The sequence below is a fragment of the Cucumis melo genome, chromosome 8 (genome assembly GCF_025177605.1).
Source record: "Cucumis melo cultivar AY chromosome 8, USDA_Cmelo_AY_1.0, whole genome shotgun sequence".
Classification (NCBI taxonomy): Eukaryota; Viridiplantae; Streptophyta; class Magnoliopsida; order Cucurbitales; family Cucurbitaceae; genus Cucumis; species Cucumis melo.
Window position 1 is genome coordinate 16,128,120 of NC_066864.1, and position 18,561 is coordinate 16,146,680.

At 33.4% G+C, this 18,561-nt stretch overlaps 1 long non-coding RNA gene across 7 annotated transcripts; it reads left to right on the top strand.

Moving 5' to 3' along the window:
• The first annotated feature begins 10,772 nt into the window (after positions 1–10,772).
• LOC103504437 (uncharacterized) lies at positions 10,773–17,576 on the top strand. 7 transcript variants are annotated; one of them, XR_007822877.1, is made up of 8 exons: positions 10,773–11,232; positions 11,316–11,381; positions 11,465–11,513; positions 13,172–14,585; positions 14,683–14,886; positions 15,056–15,108; positions 17,011–17,111; positions 17,244–17,576. It is a non-coding gene; the product is annotated as an uncharacterized LOC103504437 (long non-coding RNA). The 7 variants fall into 7 exon arrangements; XR_007822880.1 differs by having other exon boundaries at positions 14,683–14,824; positions 17,001–17,111; XR_007822876.1 differs by having other exon boundaries at positions 14,683–14,824.
• The last annotated feature ends 985 nt before the right edge of the window (positions 17,577–18,561 follow it).

The window sequence follows — 18,561 nt, forward strand, 5'->3', positions numbered from 1 at the left end:
TGATTATTCGGTAAACAACTAAAAAGAAGTTGGCCAAAGATGTTACGTCTAATGGAGAAGAGATTCCTACCAATCAACTATCAGTAACTACTTTACAATTGATATCAACAGTGTCATCAAGGCTCACGAAGTATCATGGATTATACAGAAGAATTCTATAGACTTGGCACTTTAAATAATCTTCCCGAAATCGAACATCAATAAATTTTTAGGTTTATTCATGGTTTACGAGATGAGATTAATGATATTGTAAACTTACATCATTTAACTTTTCTTTCAAATGTCATCTCCTTAGCTTCCAAGATTGAAGATAGTGAAGAGATCAAGAAAATAAAGATTTCTCAAAGAAAGAACAATTGGGACAAATAGCAAAGAGCTAACCCAACTAATTCATTTAGAAACTTTCAACAAGGAAGTTCTTCCACAACCTCACAGCCCGCCAAGAAAGATGAAAATCTACCAAAGATTTCAGCCACCAAATCAGGTGAGAATACCACAAAAAAGAAGGTTGACAACGTTTATAACCACCATACTTTGAGTAAATGTTTTCGTGGGGTCAACAAGGACACCTCTCCAATGAGTGCCCTCAAAGGAGGACTTTAACAATTGAAGAAGGACAAGAAGAGGATGACTCAAATGACAACGTCTATGAGATTTCAACTCCAAACGAAGAAGATCAATTATCTTGTGTAATTCAAAGAATTCTCTTCACTCCTACAACTGATTGGATACCTCAAAGGAAGTCTCTTTTTTGAACAAGATGCATCATTAACGGTAAAGTATGTTAAATTATCATTGATAGCGGTAGTAGTGAAAATTTAGTGTCTAAGAAACTAGTTTCCGCCCTAAATTTAAAAATTGATCCACACCTGAATCCATATAAGGTTAGTTGGATGAAAAAGGGGGGAGAAGCTACTGTTAGTGAGGTTTGCACTATTTCTTTATCAATAGGACAACACTATAAAATACCAAATTATATTTGACGTTCTAGATATGGATGCTTGCCACATACTTTTAGGACGACCTTGGCAGTACAACACAGATTACATTCATAGAGGTAGGGCTAGCACTATTGAATTTGATTGTATGAGCCGTTGTGTAGTTCTCTTACCTATAGGTAGTCTCCCCTGAAACAAAATCTAACCTTAATAAAGGAAAACAACTTTTTTCAGTAATTAAGGGTAAGAAGTTCCTGCCTCCAAAAACATCACCCATATTAGCCTTTATTATTAAAGGAAACAACATTGCACCTACATAAAATCATATATCTAGTGAGATAAAAAATCTTCTAGCTGAATTTTCAAAAATCATAGAACCAACTACTTCATTGCCACCTCTTAGAAATATACAGCACACTATAGGATTAATGCCTAGTAGTACCTTACGTAATCTGCCACACTATCGAATGAACCCTGAGAAGTACAAAATCTTACATGAACAAATAGAAGAACTCCTTAGCAAAGGTCATATCCAACCTAGCCTAAATTCTTGTGCTGTCTCATCCCTACTTGCTCCAAAAAAAGATGGTAGTTGGAGACTTTGTGTGGATAGTAGAGCTATAAATAAAATTACAGTCAAACATAGGTTCCCCATCCCTCGTTTATCGACCTCCTTGATCAATTAGGAAAGGTTTCCATCTTTTCCAAAGTAGATCTTAAGAGTGGCTACCACCAAATTAGAATTAAACAAGGGGATGAGTGGAAAACAACCTTCAAATCCAATGAAGGGTTGTTTGAGTGGTTAGTTATGCCCTTTGGTCTCTCTAATGCCCCTAGGACCTTTATGAGATTAATGAACCAAATCCTACAACCTTTTTTTGAATTAATTTGTCGTGTTATACTTTGATGACATATTCATCTATAGCTCCTCTAAGGAAGATCACCTAAAACACATCCAGTTACTTTTTACATCCTTACAAGAAAATGAATTACAAATTAACCTTTAAAAAAATGTGAATTTTTGTGCTATAGTATTGATTTTCTTGGATTTATCATAAGTTGTAATGATATTTCTATTGATCCTAAAAAGATTGACTCTATTAGTTCTTGGTCACAACCAAAAACTCCAAAAGATATTTAATGCCTTTTAGGTTTAGCCTCTTTTTATAGAAGGGTTCATAAAAAACTTCAGCACTATTGCAACACCTATGACAAACTGTTTTAAAAAAAGGTAGTTTCCAATGGGGTCAGGTCGAAGAAGACTTCTTTTAATTAAAATTAGCTTTAGCTAGTTCCCCTGTTTTAAAACTACCAAACTTTGATAAACCATTTGAAGTCATTGTAGATGCTTTGAGTTTAGGTATATGAGCTATCCTTAGTCAAGAAGGTCACCCCTTAGAGTATTTTAGTGAAAAATTAAGTATTTCTAAACAAAATTGGAGTACCTATGAACATGAACTGTATGCCCTTGTGCGTGCTCTTAAACAATGGGAACATTATCTACTTGCTAATACTTTTATCTTGCTTACTAACCACTTTTCTCTTAAATTTCTGAATTCCCAAAAAATAATTAGTAGAATGCATGCTCGATGGCTACAATTCTTGCAAAGATTCGACTTTGTAATTAAAGATAGTTCGGGTAAGTCTAACAAGGTTGCTGATGCTCTCAGTCGAAAAGGTATACTTCTTACCACCCTCCAATTTCAAATCATTGCCTTTTGGTCACCTACCTACATTGTACCCTTTCGACATTGATTTTAAAAGTATTTGGGAAACTTGCTCTAACCATAAACCTTGCAAAGATTACCACATTGTTAATAACTCTCTTCAAAGGCAATGTTTTGTGTATTCCTTATACATCTTTAAGAGAGGTAATTAAAGAAGTACACTCTAGTGGATTAGTAGGACATTTTGGCTGAGACAAAACTTTGGATACAATTAGCTCTAAATTCTTTTGGCCACAACTCTATAGGGATGTTACTAACTTCATCAAAAGATGCTCTAATTGCCAAACAGCTAAAGGTAATTCTCAAAATATAGGTTTCTACCCTTCTTTACCTATTCCTTCTACTATTTGGGAGGATTTATCAAAGGATTTTGTTTTAGGCTTACCAAGAACTCAAAGGATTCATGATTCTGTTTTTGTAGTAGTAGATCGCTTTAGTAAAATGGCCCATTTCATCCATTGTAAAAATCTTTTTGATGCTTTGAATATAGCTAACTTGTTTTTCGAGACAAAAGTGACCAACCGAACTCTTGGCAACCTCATTTGGTGTCTTAGCGGGGACAAGACTAAATAGTGGGACTTAGCTTTACCTCAAGTAGAATTCGCCTTCAACCACATGGCAAATCGCTCAACAAGGAAGTTCCCATTTGAGGTTGTATATACTAGTCTTCCTCGGGTCACTTTTGATTTAGCTAATTTACCCTCTATAGTTGATGTCAGTATGTAGGCTGAAGCAAGGACTGAATGTATTTCCAAACTACACCAAGAAGTCAAGAGTCATTTAGAGCTTGCTAATGACTCCTACAAAACAGCCGTTAACTCTCACAAACACTTTAAGGAATATCACGTGGGCGACCTAGTTATGGTGTACCTTCAAAAATCAAAATCCCTAATGGTCATCATTCCAAAATGACAAACAAGCGCATGGGTCCATTTTAAATATTGGAGAGACTCGGCCCCAACACTTATCGAGTAGATCTCCCAACAAACATAAGAATCAACCCATCATTTGATGTTGCTGATTTGTCTCCTTACCATGCTTCAGATTCCTTCTCTTTGGCTTCCTAATTTTCACTCGAGGTTGAGTTTTTTCCTAGGGAAGGGATTTGATGTAGAACATTCTCTTTCTTGATGTTTCTTTAAAGTTCTTTAATATTTCTTTAGCTAATTCTTGAGTATCTTGAATTACCATTTTTGTATCTTGAGATTAGTTATCCTTTAGTTAATTCTTGTATCTTGAGTTAGTTCTAAAATAACTAACTCAATTCTAAAGTTAGTTCTAAAATAACTAACTTCAACAAACTCTTGTAAATTTCCAGCCTATAAAAGGCTTCCCCTCTCATTGATAAAAAATATCAGAAGTATTATTCATAAAGATTCCTAAAGATTTTGTATTACTGCATCATTTAGCTTCATTCAACTTCTCACTTAAAAATTCAACCGGTCGGCCTTCTTGCATCAAAGCATCCCCAATACTGGTTAAACAAGCATCAATTTCCACTTCATTTCTCAAAATTAAGTAAAACCAGGATAGGTGCTGAAACTATTTTAGACTTTAGCAAGCAGAAGCTATCTTCTTCCTCAGTATCCCATTTAAATCTATCATTCTTCATGCAATTTATAAGTGGGGCCACAATGCTACTAAAATTACGAATGAATCGTCTATAAAAAGTAGCTAAACCATGAAAACTACGTACCTATGCAACATTGATAGGGGATGACTATTCCACAATAGCTTTAACTTTAGCTGGATCCATTTGAATGTCATGCTTACCAATAATAAATCCAAAAAATAGCAGTTGTTAAGTGCAAAATTCACACTTCTTTTGATCGGCATGCAACTTATGTTCCCGTAGTGTCATAAAAATTTCATGTAGGTGGTCATAATGTTCAGTTCGAGACTTGCTAAACACCAAAATATCGTCAAAGTATACAACTACTGTCTGACCAATAAACGACTTTAAAACATGATTCATTAACCGAATAAAGGTGCTTGAAGAATTACTCAGCTCAAATAGCATGACTTCCACTCATATAACCCTTCACGAGTTTTAAAGGTTGTTTTCCATTCATCTCCTTATCGAATACGAATTTGATGGTAACCACTCCGTAAATCAAAGTAAGAAAATAAACAAAAACCCTCAAATTTGTCGAATAAGTCCTCTAAACGAGGGATTGGAAAATGATATTTCATCGTTATGATGTTGAGGGCTCTACTATAAACACATATTCGCCACAACCCATCTTGCTTTGGAACTAAAAGTGTTGGAACAGCACATGAGCTCATACTCACTTGAATAAACTATCTTTCCAGCAACTCATCAGTCTGTTTTTGAAGTATGTCATGCTCTTTTAGACTCATTCGATAGTGTGGAAGGTTATGACGGCTTGCCCAGGTACTAAATCAATACAATGTTGAATATCACGGAGTGAGGGTAATTCCATAGGTAAATCAGCAAGTAATACATCCATAAATTCATCCAGTAAACTTGTTTTTTTTTATCAATAGCATTAGTATTCACATTTTCCTTTGCCATCAGAATTAATAAGGGTGAGAGAGCCTCCGAGAGTTGGTACGAAAAATCACTTCCAGGGACAATCAATAATAAGGATTTTGAGGGTAAAATAGGAGGTTGGGTGGGTCAATCATAGGGAGTAAACAATATTTTTGTTCCCCCATTTGAACTTGTAAGTGTTTGCCTTTCCATCATAGGTAACTTCTTTATCGAACTACCATGGTCTACCCAATAGTAAGTGACATGCATCCATATCAACCACATCGCATCTAACCGAGTCTTTGTACGACTTTTCAATTGAAAAATGGATTTCACAAACATCTAACACTTTGTGCTCCCCTTCATTTTTAATCCAACCAATTTTATAAGGTTGGGGGTGCTTCTCAACGGGGAGCTTAAGGTTCCTCACTAACGAACGTGCAATAATAGTTTCAATGCTACCGTTATCCACTATCACATCACAAACTTTCCTTTCATAGTACATCTTGTTCTAAAAATTTGATTGCGATGTGAAGTAACTGACTGTTTAGGCAGTAGAAGCACTTTCTGAATAATGTAGGATACTCTATCACCTTCATCACAAATAACCTCTTCAATTTCATTTGGGTCTAACTCATCATTGGAGTTAATATCCGTGGGGCTGCCAACTTCCTCAACCAAGTCAACTTGCTTTCGTAGAGGACACTCATTTGAACGATGCCCTTTTGGTTACACTTGTAACAAACAATCTGATTTGCTCGAGTATAATTATTATTGTTTTTGCTGGCTATTGTTCCTATTTTCTCTTGTTGCTTAGATGATCCTCCTATGTTTTTCATGACCGTTGACTGATTTTTGGTGTTGATTTGTTTTTCCTTATCACTACTATTACTTTCTTCTATTTCTTTTTTGTACTGAGAGTAACGTATGTTTGATTTGGTATTGTGTGCCTCTGCCTTTTGTGCTACGTTATTTCCTTTGATATAGTTTTCATGGACTTCCAAGATAATTGGTCTTGAATGGTTTACTTTATCCCCCCAACATATCTTGCCACTTGTTGTCTTGGAATTTCATTTAAAATATTCAATGCATTTAGTCGACTCACGTATGCTTCTATTTCTTTGTTGGCAGTATTGGTATTGTTGATACACTTGATCATGATCTAAAGGCAAGAAATACTTCTTCAAATAGCGTCGCATCTTTGGCCAAGTAGGTATTTTCTCTTTTCCATCCCTTTGTCTGTTTACTTTCGATTGTTCCCATCATGCAGATGCTCCCCTTTAAGTTTATATGCTACAAGTTTAACTCGACTATCTTCAGGAATTTCCATGTATTCAAAAAAAATTTCACATGTTATAGCCAATCTAGAAATTCTTCAGTTTTAAATGTACTATCGAAATAAGGGACATCAATTTTTATTTTAAACTCACTGTTTTCACCTGTCCTTTGTTGGGGGCGTTCTCTTTCGTACTGATTTGCTCTAAGAATTGCTTCTTTTGCGAACTCGTCTGATTCTGTGCTGCTATTATCATCATTTTCTGAGTTACTACTATTTTCTTCTTCTATCATAGGTCCATGTCGCCGTCCAGCATACTGTCTACCCCCACGTCGACCCCCTCTTCGTTCAACCCCTCGAAGTTGTGGCTGCTGTTCATGAAGATTTTGTGGTCGTACACCTCTAAGATTGACGTTCATTTGGGTTATGCTTCGCTGGATTTCTTGGATATCCCTATTTGTCTGCTTGAAATGTTCATCGAGTCGATTTCCTATTTCTGCTGTGGCTTGCCACAAAGCTGGAAGATCTCCTACCTCATTCTCCTTCTCTCTATGACCTCTATTTGCCATTGCCCAAGCCAATCTTTGGGCTTTGATACCACTTTGATGTAGAGACAAGAACAATTTGTAGAGATAATGAAAGAAATCTGTCTAGACTTGGCTAGAAATGTAGATTTTTCAATGTATTTTCAATGCGAATGTTCAAAAGCTACTGTAGGATCTTTGAGCACGGAAATATAAACTAGATCAAAAGAACATGGGCTAGAAAAATCAATAAGGCCCACAATAAGAAAAATACTAAAAGCTCAAATTATTAAACATAATTAAAATAATAATAAACTAAAAGAACTAACCCTAGGTCTAACGGTCAGATCTTCGTTAGAAGATCTCAAATATAACTTTATGCTTTTATTTAAAACTAGTTTAAAAAATAACTTAATTATAAAAGTTTAATTAAACAAAATTATTACAAAATATTATTATTTATAAAAAAAAACTCGTGCACATTTAATCAAATGTATTTGATTTAAGTATTTGTTATTCTGATTTAAAGATTTTATTATCTTTCTCATTTTTAATTTTAATTCAAACTAAAATAGTTTTAGGTTATAAATATGTTTCTTTATAACCAAACTTTAATTGAGAAATGGGTTAAAGTATAAAAATAGTTTCTAACTTTAGTTTGCCTGAAAAAATGTTCATAAAATTGCAAAAGTTTCTAAATGCTTAAAACTTAAAAAAAAAAAAATGATTAAAGAATACTGTTAAAAGAGTTTCTTAAATACTTTTGATTTTAAAGAAAAATTTAACAAAATATGCTAATAGTATACGTTGTACAATTAGTGTTATCTAATATATCTTTCTAATAATAAAATTGTTATATCCATGACGCGAGGTTAATGTAGTCCATGTTTGTGTAATTTGTTCGTCGAATTCAAAACAAAGGATCTCCGAATAAACCATCTCGAAGATAGAAACAAATAAAATTCATCTTAATATTTAACTAAAAGAAGAAAAGAAAGTTGAAAATACTGTTAAAGAAGGACAATGTTAGATATGGTATAACTTTATTTAAAGGAAAGTGAAATAGGGAAGTGGATGGATGGAGGTGATAAAAGAATAAGAAACATATTTTTAGGCAATGTAAGAAGTGTTCATAACTATATTACAAGAGTTCGACCATTTACATAAGACGATCAAAGACGCAAAATCTAAAGCCAAGTGGAATGGAAACACCTCGATCTTCTTTTACTACTTCCTCCCCAATTTCTAACTTTTATCTTCTTTGCTCCTTCTACTCTTCACCCAACTAATAAAGTCTTTATCAACCCCTTTGATAACCTTCTTATTTCATTTTTTCTGTTTTTCATTTTTAGATCCCTATATTTCATTTATTGTCTTTTAAAGACTATATAAATACAAATATGTTTAATAACTATTCTTGTTTCTCGTTCTTGAAAAAAAAAAAGAAATAGAAATAGAAACTTGTTTGATAATTAATTTTTTTTTTCATTTCTCATTTTTTTCTTTATTTGTAATAATATAATATACATTTTTTTAAAAAACTCCTGCATTAAACATAAAGAGGAAACAATCAAAACTTTATATCAATTAATACGAATAAGTATCAATGCACAACTAACAAAAATAATGTTGCATCTATCCATCAAATTTTACCCAAATTTGATCGATATTGTCATTTCTCACTTGGGCAATTGTCTTAAATGATTTTGGCTCACATCTAATTCAACTATATCTCTGGTAAATTCAAAAATTTTAAAAGTTTAAGAATTTTAAAAATTCAAATTTTAAAATTTTAAAAATTTTAATTTTAAAACTTCATATTAAAATTTAGTTTTTTTTAAAAAATATAAGAAATTGGTAAAATAATATTTATGTTGTATTGAATAATTCTAAAAACAGAAAAACTCACAGGCTCACAATGGAAAATACAAAAAAATGCCTCAATCAACATCCGATTAATCGGCCACACGCGCGTGCAAGTAATCTTCCTCTAAATGATTGTCATGTGCTATAGTTTAAACGAACAATCTACTATCGTTTAGTTCATGATACATGATCATGTAGTTCTTTTTTAACGATGAGGAAAAAGACTTCAAATTTAAACGATTGTGTTGATTATGGCAAACAATTGTGTTGATTATAAAAAACGACCGTGTTGATTATGGTAAGCGATCGTGTAGTTCAATGTAAATAATCGTTAAAAACTTCAAATCTAACTATCATGTTGACCATGTTAAACGATTGTGTTGATCATGCAAAATGATCGTATTAACTATGGTAAGCGATGGTTATGTCAACACGATCGTTTAAATCATTTTAAATGAAGGAAAAAGACTTCAATTTAAATGATCATGTTAATTATGGTGAACAGTCGTGTTAACCACGGTAAATGATCTTTAGATCATGTCAAAATGATATTTAGACGATCTTGATATTCTCGAATATGAGGAAGATCAAGTAGCTTCAAAGAATTTTGTCAAAAGCAGTGAAGATGAAATATGAGATTTAAACAGAGAAATGAATCGTTTAAAAATAAAAGAAATAAAAACTAGAAGAGTAGATAAAAAAATCTGGAAGATAAAATGAATAAATCGCAAAGAAGAAGAAAAAAAAAGAAGTGACGAATTGTTCGTAATATTCAAGGGCAAATTTAAAACTTATGAACATATTGTACAACTTCATGGGCTCTTACTTTTTGTTACACAGACCATAAATATTTTTGTATTTTGTTACAAATTTTGTAAGTTTGTTCAATATTTTGTAAATATGGATGAATTTTGCTATATTTTGTAAATAGTTTCAATATTTTCCTATTCTTGAGAATGCTCATTTCTAATACATAAATGTAAACAAATTAAAAAACTTTAACGTTAATTTTCATATTGCGAACAAAAATATTTACTGCCTGTGTAACAAAATGAAAAAACCCATGAAATTGATCATTTTTTAAAAATATTCTAGGTTTGTCCTTTTTATTATCTTTCTTCTCTTTCTCTCTGTGATTTTTTTCTTTCCATCTTCTTTTTCTCTTTTTCTTATCCAATTTTTTAAAATATTTTTGTTTGTTCACTAGAAGAAATTTGATCTTTAATGTCACTTGGCAAACGACATCTTTGCGAGCGTTATTAAAGGCCTTTAATGTCAGTTGGACTTTAATGTCGGTTCAAAAACGACATTAAAGGCCTCTTTAATGTCAGTTTAAAAATGACATTAAAGGCCTTTAATGTTAGTTTTCAACCGACATCTTTGATAGTGTTATTGAAGCCCTTTAATGTCGGTTTTAAACCGACATCTTTGATAGTGTTATTGAAGCCCTTTAATGTTGATTGGGCTATGATGTCGTTTTAAAACCGACATTAAAGAGGCCAATAATGTCAGTTTAAAACTGATATTAAAGGCTTGTTTTTGTCCATTTTTAGAAATTTATTCGACCATAAACTCGTCCTTGTAATTGATGGTCATTGACATGTAGGAGTTTTGGAGCTACTATTGGGAACCGTTCCCAAGCCCATATTTCTAAGAGTATTAATGTAACGCCTCAAAATTTTGAGGTATTTTTCTTAACATTATTATCTTATGTTATTAAGATTTTATTTTGTTCAGTCTTATGTTATTTGATTTTAGTGAGAAAAAAAAAAGGAAAAAGATATTATTAATAATAATATAATATAAAATAAAATAAAATATTTTATTATTATTATCATCATCATCATCATCATCATCATCATCATCATCATCATCATCATCATCATCATCATTATATATATTTTTTTAAAAGAGTGACCTAGCTTTGCATGCCCATCATCTCTTCTTCTTCGTGCTCCCTCTAAACCAATATCGTTGCCCCTATTTTTCCTCTCTTCTAAGCAGCCTTGCTGCCGCAACCTTCATGTTTCCGCTTAAGCTGAGCCTCAATAAAGCCCCATTGTCGTCAGGTTCCTCGTCCAGCCATTTTTGCCTAAGCCCAACGCCAGCTGCTATCGCATTCTCGTGAATCACAATCGCTCGTCGTCGCCCCACTGTTTGCACCGTTAACTTCTTCTTCCTTGTGCACCGCTCGAAGAAGCCACGCCACCGTCGTCGCATTTCACTAAGTCGTGCACCACCCGAGCCGTCCCTCACCTTCTAGCCACGAGCCATGTGCGTGCCAACAACTTCCCTCTTCACCCGAGCCATTTCCCTCAAAGCTGAGTCATGTGTACGAGTTTCCTTTTCAGCCGTTTTGAGTTTTCTTGTGTTTGTATGCTGCTTTTGCCTTGTTGTGGGTTTTGTGGTAAGATTGTTTTTATGAGTTTTGTAGTTGTTTCCATGACCATTTTAAGTATAATCGTTGGATTAAATTGTTGATCCTTGAAGGTGTTGGAGTTGAGTTCTTGAATTTCCAAAAAGCTTGACTTGGAGTTTGATTCTCTATTTACTTGGGTAAGTTCTAGAATTTGCATTTGGGTGCATTGGTTGAGTGGTTTTGTTTGATATAATGTTTGGACCCTTATGTTTATGTTTAGGTTGGTTCATTGGACTTCAATTTGACCAAGGATCTTAGCTAAACGTAAGGTAAGAGATTTCTACTACCAAACTCAATTTGGAATATATTGACTACACTAGTTTGACTGTTATGTGTAGATAGAAAGTATTGCTAGTTTACACTATTGACTGTACTTTAGACAATTTGACTGTCATGTGTTGCTTAGATATATTGATGGACTGTGTTGTTAACTGAGTTTAGATGATTTCATGGTTTTTTTAATTTAGATATGTCGATGGATTGTATTGTTGACTAAATTTAGATGGTTTGATGTTATGTGTAGCCTAGATATATTGATGGTTTATACTGACGACTAAACTTAGATGGTTTAACTGGTTATGCATAGAGATCGAACTATTCGTTTTGAATGTGTTTGATGTGACTGTCATGGACTGTTTAGAATGGAATGAGGGGTAACTGTTAGCTTTATCTATGGGGTGGTGTACCTTATAGGCATAGTGTCCTATGGGATCACTACATCTTGTGCATCCTACGTGATCACTAGACTGAGATGTGTATCCTACGGGGATCGCTAAACTGATTGGAGTATATGACGGAATCACTAGATTGATAAGTGTACCCCATGAGACCACTAGACTGATGTGTGCATCCTACGGGATCACTAGACTGTTATGTTGCAGGGTACCCCCTAATAAGAAGCTAACCGTTCTTACCCTTAATGGGACCAGTAGTAGGTCTTTTGATGGTATATCTTATACTCACCCTTTTATGTTTAACTTTTTCAAGTAAAGGTAATGCGAGAGGTAGACCAATGAGGGATAAGAAGGATTCATGAACACCCTATGGGAACGTCTTTATTTTAAAATGATTCCGCTTAATTGTTTTTACTTCTTTTTGTTTTTAGGATTTAAAATGAGTAATGTTTAGGATATCTATTTTTCTTTTATGATTTCATAGACGAAGTTGTGAACTTTTAAAATTGTTTGAAATAGAGTCTGAAGATAATTTTCCTTATTTTTGGATGTTTATTGATTTTAAACAGGTTTTTATGAATTTTTATGTTTTGATGAAGTGTGTTAGTAGTAAAGTAATGACCCCAACTTAGTTTGAAAAGTTGGGTCATTACAATTAATGGTCCAACAATTTCACGAATACCTTATTTTGATTCCTTGTATAACTATCTATATAGTCATGTGATTAGATCTTGAATTGCTTTATCAAACTTTCAAATCTGGAATTGACAGCTGACACGGTAAGCATATAATTCTTCAATGGTGTGAATTTATACCTTTTATAGAAACCAATGATGTTCTATCCACCAATTCTCTAGATTGTTCACCACTGATATGATGCTAGCATGTCGATCGAAAACCAAGCATACCTCATCGTGGGACACAATTTTTGTAGATGTTATAAAAACTAGGGATGTTCAGGTTTAGTTCTGTTTTGCTTGAAGCTGAAATTGCACCAAACCATAAAATTCAAAAAATCTCATCTAAAAATGAATCAAACCGCTCATTTGTGTCAAACTGAATCGAAATCGAACCGCATATGCGATTTGGTTTTAAATCCTTCATGAATGTTATACATAAATAAAAATTTAATATTCCATATTGGTTTAAGGAAATTGAGGAGTTTTATGGGTTTGTTTAATTTGGTATTGATGATGAGTGGTTCTTCAAGTATGCAATGGTCATTCTCAAACAAGGTTTCTGTTGTTCCACAGTTGCTGTCTTTCAAGGCTTCTCAAAATGAGACGCAAAGGAAAGTTATTGTCGATCCACTCGTTTCTTCAGACACTCATAGGCCACAGTCTTCTATAATTCACCTTTCACTTTATTCCTTTCTATCTTTGATCATGCTCTGAGTTTTGATGTAACTAATGAACCATAACAAATTGGCCTTTATGATAATTCATTGATTTTGGTTTGACGGGTTTCTCTTTTGTATGTAGAAAAATGTAGCCTCAAATAAGAAACCTGTAAACCAGTATGCAATGGCAGTTTACCCTATAAACCATACTATTTTCTCTTTTGCCGGAGGGTTTGAGGAGATTGCATGTCGTCCACGTCTGTCTAGTGTCATCTTCGTCTACCTCTTCTCTAAGGCTCTAGCTTTACCCTAGGACATATATATATATATATATATATATATATATATATATATATCTTCTTTTAGTAAAGCTGTTTGTTTAGTTTTAGAATCGATTTAATGTCTTAAACCGGACCAAACCGCATAAGAAGCGGTTTTAATTTAATACAAACTGAATCGAACCACATGCATTTGGTTTTAATTGAATTTGTCAATGGTTCAATTTTCAACTATTTTTTGAACATTCCTATTGTGCATGGTTATTTTCTTTTCAAACAACCACAAATCTAAGAATATAATATAAGAATATAGTCAAAATTTATATAAATAATTTCATACCACAAATGCTTCAATAGGAGAAAAGTTTAGGAAAATGATTCTCTTTTAAGAAATAATGATGGAAAAATGTTGAGGGTATGGAGGGAAAATGTGAAGGAAAATGGGAGAAGGAGAGGAAAGGAGAGAGCCGAGAGGTTTTGTGAACGACGAGAGGATTTGTGTGAAGGATTTGAAGAAGGTGGAGTTTTAAAGGAGAAGGGTGAGTCTTAGACGCCCTCTGTCACAAGAAAGTTTCTTCCCATTCTGAAAAGAGGAGACTCGCCCCGAATTTGTCCACTCTATTTTGTTAAACCTTGCATGTCTTCAGCCTTTGACTATCTATATTTGACCTTTTTTTTTTAAAATTAGATCGAGGATTCAACGCAGGACTCAAACACTTAAACTTGAAATTAACTCGGAGCGAGTTTGATAATTTGTTTTGAACAACTTTATTATGAAAATGTGTTTTGAATAACATTATTATTATGATAAGTTGTTTTGTAAGAGCATTATTTTGATAACAAGTTCTAAAAATAACATTATTAAAATAAATTGGGGTTTTTTAATAGAGAAAAATAAAAGGCAATTTGGACTTTTCACATCCCCTAAACAAATTTCCACTCCTTCTTCATTTGTGAATCAGTCTCATCTCTCTCACCACATTTAGGCTCCAGATCTTTCCTTTTGCCAATCTCTCCCTAAGCTTCATCGCTTCACCTCTATTTTCATCGGTATGTCTCTCTATCCTTGATTTTTGAGCTGTTGTTTCTTTCTATTTCTCTATTCAAATGGAATCTCATGTTTATTAGCACTTTTGACGTCTTGTAGAATCGGTGAAATCTCATCATGGATTTGTTATTGTGATGCCACCATAATTTCTGTTCTACTTTTACTGTAATTGACTAATTGTTTTTTTTTTTTTTTTTTATTATGTCACTTCCGTTGGATATTGTTCGAGCCTCCTTAATGGGTAATTTTTCTTTTTACTTGTACAAAGTTTCCTAAACCCTATATCCATATGTGTGTTTGTGTGTATGTAATCTTATATAACCTTTTAGATTTTAGTTTTTTTTTTTTTTTTTCCATTTTTGTCTCAAGTTAGCCGCTCGCACTCACCTTGCGCTTTCCTCTCGTCTCTCGTTTGGTTCTCACTACATCTCCATTTGACATTTGTTTTCATTTTCTTTTTTCTAAATTTCAGGTCTCTACTTTTTCACATTTCAGTAATCGATTTCTTGGGTGTGATTCTGTGAGGTTTGTAAAATTGTCAATTCTTTGGTGGCTGTTTTTGTTTTTATCCTATGTTTGTGGCTGTGTTAATTTTTTTAAAACAAATTTATTAAAATTGTATTGACTCTAGTTTAAATCGAAAGATATAAATTTATTAAATCGAAACCCTACCCTGCAAAATCGTTATCAGCCGGTTTGTTCCCTCAAATCTCTGTAGTTTGCATTTTAATCTAGTTTTTCCCCGATTCTGTGCAGTGCAAGGAAATTAAGAATTGCTATATGTTCTTCTTTTTTCCTTCTGTGATCTGTTATCAATATGAGTTCCCGACTATTTTGTTCTTGATTATTGTGTGGTTATTACATGTAGTGATCTTCGATTCTTGTTTTCTGGCTTTTGTATTTATGCTTTCTTTTCTACGGAGAGATTATTACTGTTATCAATGTTGGTATTTGATAGAGAGTTTTTAATTTTGTGGTTTTTTAAATCGTTAATCTGTATTTTGTAAAGCATTTCAGTAATGTTTTGAATTATAAACTAACTTTAAGCGTATTGCTTCTTGTTGCGGGTTATGAGAAAGATATTTTGAGCTATATAAGGTTTTATCATGCATATGAGCTCGAATATTTGGAGGTTGGGGCTAATTCAGTGTGAAATTATTGATGAAAAGAGGGAATTCGAACTAAGGACTCGGTAGTAGTTACTTAGAAAGCTCCGGAAAGGGTTTCAAAGCATTATCCGGTTAGGATTTTGCCTGCATCCAACTGATTTAAAATGTCTATACTGCTTGTAGAATGAAGAACAAACCTAAGTCTTGATATTGTAAACTATGAACTTGATCAACTTTGGTAAATTGTATGAAAAGAAAAAAAAACAACAGTTTACCAAGAAGATGTGAGAATTATGAAATGGGGAAAATGCCAAAGCCCTAGAGCTAATAGGATCTTGCATAATGACTTCAAATTTACCAAATGGTTTTGATGGTGCACACCAAGTAGAAGCCATAATTTAGCCTCTCGGAATTGCCTTATTAGCATTCAACACTCTGCCATTAAATCTTTGTTTTTCTTTGAATGAAAAGCTATTTAGTAGCTACTCCATACAGCTATCCCAGCAGCCTAGCAAAGTAGTGAACCAGAGAATTTGAGAGCACTTTTCTCAACACTTGGATTTTATAAGAGTAGTGGGAAACCAAACAACCCTGTAGTTTCCCAAAATGCATGACCGCGCAGTGCTGCTTATCTGAACCTTTTGAGAATTTTGTACTCCAAGATGGCCTGTAGGAGTCCTCATGGTTTGTTTGAGATGGCTAGTAAGGGTTTACGAGAAAAGGCAGCTCTTTCCAAACTTTTAGCAATCTGTATCCAAATTAACAATATCATTGGCTGATTTTTTTTGTGAAAGGATATCATTGTCTATTTGTTCCTTAACATAAATCAGATAAATTCCCTGATATATTCAGACTTTTCGCAGGACACACAAACACTTCAACTTGAATTAAGAGAAAAAACGTTTAGTTTGAGCCTTTTACAATTCTTATTGCTGAACCCATTGCTGGGTAAAACCAACTGAAACTTCACCTGGTCCTAAAAACCCGTATGAAAGGCAAATAGAAACCACACACTGCCGCTTATTTCTTCCCCATGGGTGCATATCACAATGTTAAATTTCCATGCTTATGTACTTTAAGAGTATTAGATGTCAATAGATGCATATATACAATTAAAAATTCATATCTTCAACTTGTTTGTGTCCTACTTTTCTGTTGTAGTTTGTGTTTGTGGTCCTCGTCATCTTTGTTCACGTATCTATCCATGTTCAAGTCCACATTAGGATAGTAGCTTTTGGTTTAATATGGGTGCAGTTTGACGTAATTCTGTGTGTGGTATGGTTCTCAATTGATCTGGGAACTTATTAGTTCATTGCAGTTAGAAGATGGCAGCAAAATACATAGTAGGTTCTTTACTTGGAGCAACTGCAGTTGCATATATCGGTGACCATCTTATTTCTGACAAGAAAATATTCGGAGGTAACTATGGGTCTGGTCTCACAGTTTCTTTGATCTGCTACCCTTGCTTGGCTTTGCCATTTCTTTGATGTGCCTCCATTTCTCTAACTTCTTAATCTCTCTTTCTTTTTAATGGATTTCTTTCTTCTTCAGGAACAACTCCGAGTACCGTTTCAAACAGTGAGTGGTGGGAAGAAACTGACAAAAAATTCCAAGCATGGCCTCGTACAGCTGGTCCACCTGTGGTCATGAACCCCATCAGTCGCCAAAATTTCATTGTCAAAAGCCGCGACTCTTAAATGTTACTTGGGTTGTCAACCTTTTTTTTGGAAATACTTCCTAGTCATTAAGCAGTTCTAATCTGCTTTTTATTTTGAGCGGTGAAATTTGAAAGATTTGTTGTTTGTTGTTGTGATAGGCATTCTTATTTCCTGGTGTCAGGATGTTCATTCTAAATAAATCAGCGAAAAAAGAAACTTCCCCTCATGTCTCTTTTTAGACAACGTTGAATGATTATTGTTTTTATTTATACTTTGATTTTGGGATCTGGTTGTCTGATTGTTTGTAACCGGACAATAACTTGTAAAAATTGTTTCCTTTAGATTTGCTGCTCAAGTTGGTTCGCTTACCTCCTTTGCTCAACACCCAATTTGCTTGGAAACTCTCACATGGGGATCAACTTTCTACCACTGATGGCTGGTTTATTCTCAACAGAAATTAAGAGTTTGTTTGGCTTGGAATGAGATGAGTTTGTAGTGAAGTATAGATTTGATTTGAGCATTTTAAACTCAATTTGTGAACTTAATTCCTTTTGTTTTCATTGTTTTAGACCAAATTATCTTTTTTTCTCGCAATCTCATTTGTTTTATATTTTTTGTTTATTAGCTCCTTACCTTTCAATTTGTTTCTTTTAACCTCAATTTTTAATAATTCTTTTTGAAGTTTGATATCTTCGATTTGGACACGATAATATTTAATTGTTCTAGTTTCTATTTCTGTTATTTCAAATTTTTTAGTCTGAGTGCTTATGTTATATTTTTGATAACTCTAAAATCCACCTCAAAATTAATTTAAATTTTACATTTTTCAACCTTAATTTTTAAATAATTAAAATTTCGTTGTTTTCGATTTTTGAAAGATTATTTTAGAGTGATCTGAAAACAATAAAAATGATCTTTTAACCTATTTCTCATTACTTCCTATTTATGATTAAGTATGTAGAAAAAACTACCTATAAAAAATACATTCTCAAAGTCCAAAATATCCCTAATTGAACGAGGCTTCCCAAACTAAACCAAAAGTAACTTTTTCTTTAATTTTTCTATCATACCTCCTCTCGGATTACCTACTCTCAATCCTAAAGACGGTGTGATATTAACTGATCTCTCCCCTTTGGAATGACACTAGTTGAACCGTGACTACTGATCACTTTAAAATACTAGACAACTTAAATAATTTAGAACTTAAGTAG